Source organism: Colobus angolensis, unplaced genomic scaffold, assembly GCF_000951035.1.
Source record: "Colobus angolensis palliatus isolate OR3802 unplaced genomic scaffold, Cang.pa_1.0 Scaffold32, whole genome shotgun sequence".
In the NCBI taxonomy this organism is placed as follows: domain Eukaryota; kingdom Metazoa; phylum Chordata; class Mammalia; order Primates; family Cercopithecidae; genus Colobus; species Colobus angolensis.
Genome location: NW_012116488.1, coordinates 6266714 through 6278203, shown reverse-complemented (window position 1 = coordinate 6278203; position 11490 = coordinate 6266714). Strand labels below are relative to the sequence as shown.

General features: G+C 47.2%; 1 protein-coding gene across 1 annotated transcript in view; it reads left to right on the top strand.

The window, feature by feature from the left end:
• The first annotated feature begins 6 nt into the window (after positions 1–6).
• Positions 7–11490, top strand: part of LOC105518476 (cholesterol 24-hydroxylase) — a 44796-nt gene continuing 33312 nt past the window's right edge. Inside the window, exons 1-3 of the mRNA XM_011951484.1 lie at positions 7–164; positions 6454–6534; positions 7150–7231. The gene's annotated coding sequence lies outside the window, so the exon portion shown is untranslated. The remainder of the gene's footprint in view (positions 165–6453; positions 6535–7149; positions 7232–11490) is intronic.

Sequence of the window (11490 nt, the reverse complement as noted above, 5' to 3'; positions counted from 1 at the left end):
GGGGGTCCGGCCTCGCCTTGTGCGCGCGGCCGCTGGGAGACGGCGGCCCGGAGAGGGGCGCTAACTATTCTTAGTAACAAATTACTCACAGCCGCAGCAGCTGCTGGGCGCCCACCGCGCACAGCTGGGCCCCACAAACGTGATGGCAGCGACAGCTCTCTCAGGTAGGCGCTATTGTTACCCCATCGTTCAGACGAGGAGACTGAGGCGCGCAGAGGCGAAGTCACCTGCCCAAGGTCACACGGTTGGTAAGCCTAGATTTAAGCCCAGGTCAGCCTGCCTCCAAAGTGGGCGCTGTTAACTTTGAGACTTGGACAGGGTCAGCCTGGATTGGAGCACGCTGTACTTCAGTCATGTTTCCTTTTGTTTGTATTTCTGTTCTGGGACACCCCATTTGTCTTCTCCTTAGTACTTACAATTCCATTCTTGGTCCCCACCCCCACGCAACTTACACCCCCCGCAACTTGCCACCCCCCCCAAAGCTTATCTTTGTGAAGCTTAAATTAAATGTGTCATTTCCCTGCTCCAAGGGCTTCCCATCACTTGACAACTAAATGCAGTTCCAAATTAAGTCGGCTGCATGGCCCGCGAGGCCCCTGCCGAGCTCTCCGAACCCACTCTCCTCCTTGCTCTTCCCTCTTGCTTTCTCACTACTGCCCCCAGCCTTTCTCTTCCCAACCCCCCCTCCCCCACCGCAGCTTCCCTCCCCCAGGGTCCTTTTCTCAAGTCTGGGCCTGGCGGGCTTCTTCCTCTGCTGGTCTCAAACAGGCCTCGCCGAGCACCTTGTGTAAAGACCACCCAGCCCCAGACTTCTCAGGGGCCATCACCTCTGAAGTTACCTTCTTTCCACCTGTTGACTGTCTGTTCACTTGTTGACTGTCTGTCTCCCACTCTAGAATGTGAGCCCCGGGAGGACAGGGACACTGTGTTCGCTTGTGTATCCCCAGTGCCTGGCATGTTACAGAAGCTCAATAAATATTTGTTGAATGAATGAATAAACAACGGTATTAGACACACTTTTTAAAATCTCAGGACATGAACATTCTGGAAGGCACCCTTCTCCAGCACGAGCCAGATGTATTGGCATTAGAAGCCTGAATCTCTGCTTGATGGGTTCAGGAAAGATCTCTGTGGCTGGTGACATAGGGAGACAACTGTTCTCCCTGCTGGCTCTTTGCCCTTCTGGTGCTTTCTCTCTTCTTGCTTAGCTCCTCTGCCTTCTACTTTACCTGGATGGTTCTTCCCCCAGCCTTCCAGGTTTGGCTTCGATGCTAACTCCGCAGGGAGGTTCCTCCTGCTCCCCCCAAAATATTATGTTCATTTTATAAACCCTGAAGTCACTGTAATTTTCCTTTACAGCATAATGCTAATTGGGTAATTATTTGTGCAAGCTCTTGTTAAGTGTCTGTCTTTTCCATGGGCCCCTGTCTGTCTCAGTCACTACTGCGTCCCCGACACGTAGCAGCACGCAGTACATGCATAGTAGACACTTGATCAACAGCGATTCAAGGCTGAATGGTGGAAAATCTCCCGTAGGTTCTGTGATGTACACTGTCACCCTGTCAAGTTTTCAGATCAGCCATCAGCACTTAGAATTGAATGAGTTTGGTGCTTGTTCTGATAAGTTTCATCGTGACTTGGTCTTCTCATAAACTCAGATGACCTGTTCTGGTCTCTGTGTCTTGAGAAAGCAGAACTTAAATCATCTTTAAAAAGTTGAAATGTAACTTGCATTCCATAAAATTTATTCTTAAATGTATGATTCAGTGGTTTTTAGTATATTCACAGCACTGTGCAGCCATCGTCATTAATTTCAGAACTGTTTTGTCACCCCAGAAAGAAACCCTGTACCCATTAGGCACACTCCTCATTTTCTCCCACCCCTCACAGCCCTACAATCATTAATCTGCTTTCTATCTCTAGGGATTTGCCTATTCAGGACATTTCATATAGACGGAATCATACAATATGTGGCCTTTTGTGTCTGGCATCTTTCACTTAGTATAATGTTTCAGAAGTTCATTCATGTAGTAGCATGTGTCCTTACTGCTTTCTTTTTTATGGCTGAATTCTTCCCAAATCTTATATCACAAAGCCTACATGTGACCTGAGTGTGTGGGGTGCGGAGGGAGGAGTGGGAGGAAGATGAATATAATCATGATTGGGCTCTGTATTCTAAGGAGGTGAATTGAACAATGCATATATAAAAAGATTTTGGATTAAAAATTGGTTAGTGGTCAAATATAAAACTGCACTAAATGAAAGTTCTGGAACCTCTTCTAGCAGAAACCCGATGCCTTGGCATTAAAAACCTGGATCTTTAAACTATGATTGGCGACACTGTGGTTGACTAGAGATCTGTGTGTTGGGTCCCCAGTAGTGGCATTTGTGCCTGGGTACCCTATGACTTTGCCAGCTGGCAGGCAAGGAACCCTCTCGCTGCAAGAGGCAACTCTTCATCCTCCTCATTCTGCAGGAGGCCCTCCCTGAGTGCTCCTCCTCTGTGCTTTTCTTACCACATCCTACTGCATGGATCCGTGTAACAGCTGAAAACTCAGACCCCCCACACTCAGATCCCACACAAACACTTGTAGCTTCTTTATTTCTCTGTCACTGTTCTAACTTTCCTCATCAGCCCCTACTCTCCTGGTAATGTGGGAGTGGATGTAAACTTGACAATGAAAGGTCTCTCTCTCCCAATTTTTATTTATTTGGGGATAAACTGACTCCTGGACAGTGCTGGTTCTACTCCTACTTGCCCAGTTGCTGGGGTGAGGCTGTTCAACAAGGAGCAGAGTGGCCAGCCATGGGGGAGCCCCACAGCTGGCTCTGGCGGGTGCTGCATCTGATGGGCTTTGGGTGCCCCACTGAGCACTCACCACCCTGCCCCTCTGGCATGAGCCACAATCATAGCCCCTCACCCTCACACTTACCCCTAGTGGGTAGCCCACTCCTCCACTACTGCAGCGTTCCCTTCATCCCTCTGGGTGACTTCACCGTGGGCTCTCCAGATAGCCTCTGCTCTTTTCACTGGCCAAGGCTTTCTCTGCCCACAGGAGAGCTTGGGTCCCCACTCAGCCAATCGTGGTGTTGCTGGAAACTGGATGTGCTGGAGAGGTGTGGGAGGGCGGGCGGTGGGGGGTTGCCTCTCCTCTCTCCCAGGGCTGCTCTGCCATATCCAGTCTATCACCAGGGACATGCCAAGTGGGCTTCTGCCTACCAAGATGCTGAGCAACAAGTCCTCATGTCTGGCCATGGTGTCAGCCTTACCTGCTTGATTCTAACACCTGGGTCTCCTGCTCTGTTGTCGCCTCCCCAGCGCCCCCTGCAGGTGTCAGAAGGAATGGGTTTTTGTTCCCTTTCTTGCTGGGCCATGGGGACCCCACCCCTCTCTGTGCCCTCTGTCTTCCTGAGATGGCACTCACCTTCCTTCCCATGTGGCACGGAACCCCAGGGGTTAGGGTGGAAGCTCTGGGCTCAGACTCTGTCCTCACTTAAGTGACTAAAAACTGAGAACATTCCCCCAAAATGTGAGCTTTAGGAAGTGAGAGCGAGGACACTAGATTACTCTGGAAATACATCCAGGCATGTGTGATGTCCACAGCCCATCTTCCGGTAAGTTCAAGGCCACTCACCTGGCGTGAGCCTCCACTGCAGGCAGGCGGCCACCCTGCACTTCCTTTCCCAGGGCGTTTATTCGCCTACTCTCCCTTCCTGCTTCAGTCCCCATCACCTCCCCCTCCATCCGCACTCTCAGCTTTTATTCTTGCCTCCTACTTCCCTGAGCAAAGGGAGCAGCCGGTGAGTTTCCTTCCTGGGCTCCACTGAGCAGCTGCCCACCTCCCGCCCCAGGCCCACGTGTACCTTCCAGCTGTTCCAGGAGGGTAGCCCAGGCCAATCTGCCCCCTCTGCTCAGCAACCCTGTCCCAGGAGCACCCCCCTCCACGCCCCCCATCAGCGCTCTTCCTCCTCTTCTGCATCATCCCCATTTTTATATAATATGCAAGCATTCAAAGCTTGGAACAAAACCCTTTCCTTCACCCTCACGTTCCCCTGCAGCTGCCACCCCCTGTGGTAACCCACCTGGCTGACTGCCTGTCTTTGGGCCTCTCCTTTCTCCCCTCTGGTTCTTTCTGCCCCATACCTCTCCACCAAACTTGCTGGGGGCCAGGTTCCCGGTGATCTCCATGTTGTCGAACCCATCCATCAGCCCTGGATCCTTGTCTGACCTGGCCCCCAGCAGCCTGAGCAGAACCGATTTCCCCTCTGCCTTGTCCCGCATCCTCCCCTGGCTTCTCACCCACTCTCCTGGCTCTCCTCCCTCCTCCCTAGCGCTCCCGCTCGGGCCACTTGACTGGCTGTCCCCACGCTCCCAGCCGCTCAGTGATGGCTCAGTTCTTGGTCCTCTTCTCTGTCTGCGTCCATTCCCTTGTGGCCTCATCCAGTCACTGGGCTGGAAATGCCACTTTTCTGCTGTGGGCTCTCAAATTTATGTCTCTAGCCCACAGCCCTTCCCTGGGTTCCAGATCTGAGTGTCTAACTTCCTGCTCAAGAGTCCACCACAAACCTTACTGGTCCCAAGCCAAGCTCCTCATTTCATCTGCTTGTCTGAGATTGAGATGATCCTGAGATAAGAAATGAAGTGTAAGTAGTTTAGGAGGTGGGGGATGATCCCAGGTTGAGCAGTAGGAGGAGGGGAGTGGATAAACAAGATAAACAAACCAATAAAACAAGTTACCTCTTGGGAAAACTGAGGTGCAATTCCCTGGGAACCCTGGGGACTTGTGTACAGCACATGCCCAAAGCTACCCCGGAAGTGGAGGGGCTGAGGTCATTGGTGGAGGGCTTCTCGAAGTGGGTTCATCTCCTGTGGGCAGAGCCAGAGACAGCCCTGGCAAATTGCAGGGGATGGGCACAGTGGCTCTGCCACCCCAACCAGCTTCTCCTCATCTTGGTAGATGTCGGCTCCATGCATTCTTCCAGCAGCCCAGGCCAAAAGCCCGGAGTCATCCTCATACCCCCATAGCCGAACGGCACGTTTCAGTGCTCAGCCTCACAGTGCTTTCAGAATCTGATCCCTTCTTATTGTTGCCTCAGCTGCCGTGTTCTGTTCTGAGCCCTCGTCACCTCTCCTAGTCCCTCCCTGTCACTAGTATCCCTGCTTCCTCCCCTACCCTGGTTACTCTCTGCAGTCCTGCAAAACAATCCATTCAAACCCAAGTCAGAGCCCATCTCTGCTCTGCTCAAAACCCTCCAGTGGACCCCAGCTCACCAAAATCAAGGCAAAAATCTGGACCACAGCCCACAAGGCTCTACATGACCTGCCCCCAGTCTTGGTGACCCCACCTTGTACTCTGTTTCCCTCAAGTACTCTGCCTGAGCCACACTGTCCAAGCACACTCTGACCTCAGGACCTTGGCACCTGCTGTTTGCATTGCCTGGAAGGCTCTTCTCCTGCTTCTTGCAGGTCTCATCTCACAAACCACCCTCTAAGAGGGATATTCCTTGCCCTGCCTGTATTAACCCATTTATGTCTGAGGTTACAGTTTTTTGAATTTGAAAAATCAGACCTTGGTGATGACCTTGAGCAGTAGGACATAAATAACTTCCACAAGCTTAGCATTCCAATAATGGAACACTAGGCATAAATGGGTTTTACACAGATACCTGCACACTCATTCCCCAGCACTTCCTCTTCCCCATACTCTGTTCTCTTTTTCTCCTCTCACCCGCGGACATTGTCTTTGTTTGTTTATTTACTCTCCGTCTCTCCCTGGGAGAATGTGATTTTGTTGTCACCCATTGGGAATGCTGCAGTGAGCTTGGTAGGAATAAAGTCATACAGGAGACAGGAAGTCATGGGCCCCCTGGAATGAGCTTCAGGATGACACTGCACTGGCTGGTTTACAAGTTGGTGAACACAGCAGATTTATATGACCAAACCATCCTTTGCTGAGAAGGGCTTTGGGGAGCACTGGTACCAGCTGTGCAATTGTGGGTAAATGACTTCACCCTTCCATCTTGGCTGTCCTATATAATATGGTTAATAACAGATTGATCAGCCATATGGGGAGGTTGGAGGGGTGAAGCCTAGCATGGTGCCCAGCGTGGTCAGTACTGGGGAATACCTGAGGGTGGTTCCACACAATATTATTGAGTCCTTTCTATCTGCCAGCCCCCAACTTCTGTGCCAGGGAGACAGGAAAAAAAACTGTTTCTTCTCCAAGGGGGTCTTTGGAGCAAACCTGGGTTTGCATCCTGTCTTCATTCTTACTGCCTGGTGTCCCTGAGCCAGTGCTGTAACCTCCCCATGCCTCGGTCCTCCTGTCTGTGAAGTGGGCCTAGTAATCAGACTCCTGTCTGTGAAGTGGGCCTAGTAATCAGATCTTGTGGGGAAGGGACCATTCTTCCCTGTTGAATGCTGGTAAGCCTAATGTTTCCAATTTCTTCTAGTTTCCTTCTAGGACACCTCCCCTGCTTTTGGAAAAAGGATGAGGTTGGTGGCCGTGTGCTCCAAGATGTGTTTTTGGATTGGTGGGTTCTCATTTGTCACTTGTTGCCCTTACTCCAGGTTCCCTTGGGGCAGCTCCCCCAACCCAATCCAGCACACAGACTCCAAGCCTCACCTTCCCCTAGACCAGGTTACTCCCAGCCTCAGCAGTTCCTCCCCTGAGTGGAGGCAGGTGAGACTGGCTTGGAAGCCGTGCTCTGCCATTCACCCACTGCAGGACCTTAGACCAGCCATCAGAAGCTCTCTGAGCCTCAGTTTCCTCATCTGTAAATTGGTTGGGGGGGTGTGACTAGGTAACAGTCATTGTTTGGTGTGACACTTTTTTACATTGTTCAAAGCACTTTCAAAGATGCAAATAATTCGATTCCCAGGACAACCTTTTGGGACAAAGAAGGGGTGTTTCCAACCCTATTCCATGGCTGTGGAAACTGAGGCCTGGTGGGGGACGTGACTTGGCAAGTGAGCAACAGGGCAGAGCCTTGCCCCCAGGGCTCCTGGGCCCCAGCACAGCACTCTTTTGGTAGCCCTCGTTGAGCACCTTCTGGGACGGGACACATCTGTTTCTCTGCTGGGCGGGGTTGGTGATAGTCATACCTCAGTTGGTTGACAGTTTTCCTTCGGGTCGCTTTGGTTTCCAGGGCTAAGAAGTATGGACCTGTTGTGCGGGTCAACGTCTTCCACAAAACCTCAGTCATCATCACGAGTCCCGAGTCGGTTAAGGTAGGAGGCAGAGTGGTTTCCATGAGGGAGTTCCCTGCCTTTCCTTGGGTTGGGGGAGTGAAGCCAGTCCCAGAGACTTTGGAGGAATGTTCCAGAGCCAGGCACATTTTGGCTGGTTTCCCAAAGATCCAGAAGGGAATGGCATCTTTCCCTCTAAGCACCCACTGCTTGGGGACTCTTGCAAGCATTGCTGTTTGATGTGGGGATTAGATGGGGACCTTGCTGTCCCCATTTGGGTTGGAAGTTTTGCCCAACTGGTGCACACATGTTTACTTTGCCTCTCTTTGCCTCAGTTCCTTCATCTGTGAGATGGGAATTATAACCCTAACTCCAGGGCTATGATGAGTTAAAAATTGATCAATTTATTTAACAAATAAAATGTCAAAACATCCTTAAATAGTGCTTACTATGTACTTTTTTATGCACTTCACAATTAGTGACTCATTTAATCCTCATAGGAGTAGGGACTCTTATTAGTCCTTTGACCAACATGGTGAAACCCTGTCTCTACTAAAAATACAAAAATTAGCTGGGCATGGTGGCAGGTGCCTGTAATCCCAGCTACTCGGGAGGCTGAGGCAGGAGAATCAGTTGAACCCAGGAGGTGGAGGTTGCAGTGAGCAGAGATTGCACCATGGCACTCCAGCCTGGGTGACAAAAATGAAACTCCATCTCAAAAAAAAAGGGCCAAGCACAGTGGCTCACGTCTGTAATGCCATCACTTTGGGAGGCCAAGGCAGGTGGATCACCTGAGGTCAGGAGTTCGAGACCGGCCTGGCCAACGTGATGAAACCCCATCTCTACAAAAAATACAAAAATTAGCCGGGCCTGGTGGCAGACGCCTGTAATCCTAGCTACTTGGGAGGCTGAGGCAGGAGAATCACTTGAACCCGAGAGGCGGAGTTCTCTGCAGTGAGCTGAGATTGCACCACAGCACTCCAGCCTGGGTGGCAGAGTGAGACTCCATCTCCAAAAAAGAGAAAAAAAAAGAAATGAGGAAACCAAGGCAGGTGATATTGTCTATCATGTCTGCCATGAAGGTTCTAAGAATGGGCGTCTGCTATGGAGTTAGCAGAAGTAGGCTCAACTCTGGGCTCTGCACCAACTGGCTGTGGGACCTTGGACATGTTGCTTCATCATTCTGGGCCTCCGTTTCCTCATCTGTGAAATAGGGGTGGTGCCTCTGTTACAGGGTGGTTGTAAGAATAGAACTAAAATAATATAAATGAGCCATCTAGCCCCCGCCTGGCACACAGCGATTGCTCAATAAACAATGATGCATTTTTTTCTTACCGTGGGTGCGCAGCAGATGTGTGGGGCAATTCTCTGCAATGGAGGGTGGCTGTGGTGACTCTGAGAGGGATAAACTACAACTTAGGTTCAAGACCAGGAGACAGGTTGAATGAATAACCATGAATCTCTAGTAGAATGTTAAAAATAATTTTTCATAAAAAATTTAATTTCAGACATAGACACAGTTTAAGACTTGCTAAAGCATGCTACCAAAAACCATGCACGAAGACTTTTGTGACGCTTAATGAGAAAAGAAGTTTAAAGATATATATTGATATAGTGAATTATACTGATTGATGTTCAAATGTTAAACCAACCTTGCATTCCTGGTCATGATAAATTATCTTTTAATTACTGTTAGATTCAATTTACTAATATTTTGTTAAGAGTTTTTGTTTCTATGTTTATTTGATTCTTGTAATGTCTTTGACTAGTTTTGATATCAGGTTAATACTGACCTCATAGGATAAGTTGGGAAGTGATAACTTCCTCCTCTTTTTTTTGTAAAAGTTTGTATGGGAGTGGTGTTATTTCTTCTCTTAATATTTGATAGAATTTACCAGTGAAGTCGTGTGGGCCTGGAGTTTTCTTCGAGGGAAATTTTTATTTTTTTTAAGTTACAAATTTAATTTTTTTACATTGTATGTTTTAAAGTTTAAATTGTGATAAAATGTACATAACAAAATTTACCATTTTAACCATTTTTAGGTGTAGAGTTCAGCAGCATTAAAGACATTCACATTGTTGTACATCCATCACTGCCATCCATCTCCAGAACTTTTTCTTTTTTCTTTTTTTTTGAGACGGAGTTTCACTCTTGTTGGCCAAGCTGGAGTGCAATGGTGCGATCTCGGCTCACCTCAACCTCCGCCTCCTGGGTTGAAGTGATTCTTCTGCCTCAGCCTCCCAAGTAGCTGGGATTACAGCTGTGAGCCACCACCCTGGCTAGTTTTGTATTTTTAGTAGACACAGGGTTTCTCCATATTGGTCAGGCTGGTCTTGAACTCCCGACCTCAGGTGATGCACCCACCTCAGCCTCCCAGAGTGCTGGGATTACAAGAATGAGCCACCGTGCCTGGCCATCTCCAGAACTTTTTCATCTTCCCTAACTGAAACTCTGTATCCATTAAACAATAACTCCCCATTTCCCTCCCCTTAGACCCTGGAAACCACTATTCTGCCTTCTGTCTCTGTGAATTGGACTACTCTATGTGCTTCATACAGGTGTAATCATATGGCATTTGTCCTTTTGCATCTGACTTATCTCATTTAGCATAATGTTTTCAAAGTTAATCTTGTAGCATGTTTCAGGATTTCCTTCTCTAGTTGACATATGGCATTCAGATTTTGTGTTTTCTTGAGTTTGATAATTCATGTATTTCAGGAGATTTGTTCACTTCACATAAATTGCTTAAATTATTGGCATAAAGTTCTTTATAAGATTTTCTTCTTTTTTTTTTTTATTGTCTGTAGGATCTGTGATGTGTTCCGTCTCTCATTCCTGAGGGAGTGATTTGGGTTTTCTGTTTTTTTTTTTTATCAGTTCACCAAAAGGTTTATCAAATTTATTCATTTTTCCAAAGAAGTAGCTTTTGGTTTTATTGGTTTTCTTCATTGTTTGTCTGTCTTCTATTTCATTGATTTCTCCTCCTCTTTTTTTTTTTTTTTTTTTTGAGATTTAGTTTCTCTCTGTTCATGGTCATTTTTTTTTTTTTTTTTTTTTTTGAGATAGAGTCTTACTGTTGCCCAGGCTGGAGTGCAATGGCGTGATGTCAGCTTACTACAACCTCTGCCTCCCAGGTTCAAGTGATTCACCTACCTCAGCCTCCCGACTAGCTGGGATTATAGGCGCCCACCACTGCACCTGGCTAATTTTAATTTTTTTAGTAGAGATGGGGTTTTACCATGTTGGCCAGGCTGGTCTTGAACTCCTGGCCTTAAGTGATTCACCTGCCTCAGCCTCCCAAAGTGTTGGGATTACAGGTGTGAGCCACCACCCCCAGCCAATTTCTCCTTTTTCTTATTTCCTTTCTGTATTCACTTTGGGTTTAATTTGTTCTTGTTCTGATTTTTAGGATGGAGTTTAAACAATTGATTTCTGTTCTGTTTAAACATTTTTTCTATTCTAATGTAAGCATTCAGAGCTATATATTTCCTTCTAAGCACTGCTTTAGCACAAATTTACCACAAATTTTGATGTTTTATTTTCATTTGGTTAAAAATATTTTCTAACTTCCCTTGTGATTTATTCTTTGAACCATGGATTATTTGGATATATGTTATTTAATTTTTAAATATTAGGGGATATTCTAGATATCTTTCTGTTATTGATTTCTAATTTAATTCTGTAAAGTCAGAGAGAATACTCATCATCATGATTTCAGTCCTTTTAAATTAATTGAAATTTGTTTTATGGCCCAGCATATGGTTCATCAAAGTGAATGTTAATGAACCCTTAAAAAGAGTGTGTATTGTGTTATTGTTGAATAAAGGGTTTTAGAAATGTTGATTAGGTCAATTTGGTCAATAGTGTTATTCAAATCTTTTAAATCCTTTCTAATTTTCTGTCTACTTGGTTCTAGTGGCAGGGCAAGGAATGTTGAACCCTTCATAATCATAGATTTATTTATTTCTACTTTCAGTTCTATTAATTTTGCTTCCTGTATTTTGAAGTTATGTTATCAGCTGTGTACACGTTTAGGATGGATTTGTCTTTATGATGAATTGACTCTTATCCTTAGAAATGTTCATCTTTATTCTTAATAACATTCTGTTTTTTTTGAGACGGAGTCTCGCTCTGTTGCTCAGGCTGGAGTGCAGTGGCCGGATCTCAGCTCACTGCAAGCTCCACCTTCGGGGTTTACGCCGTTCTCCTGCCTCAGCCTCCCAAGTAGCTGGGACTACAGGCGCCCGCCACCTCGCCCGGCTAGTTTTTTTGTGCTTTTTTAGTAGAGATGGGGTTTCAC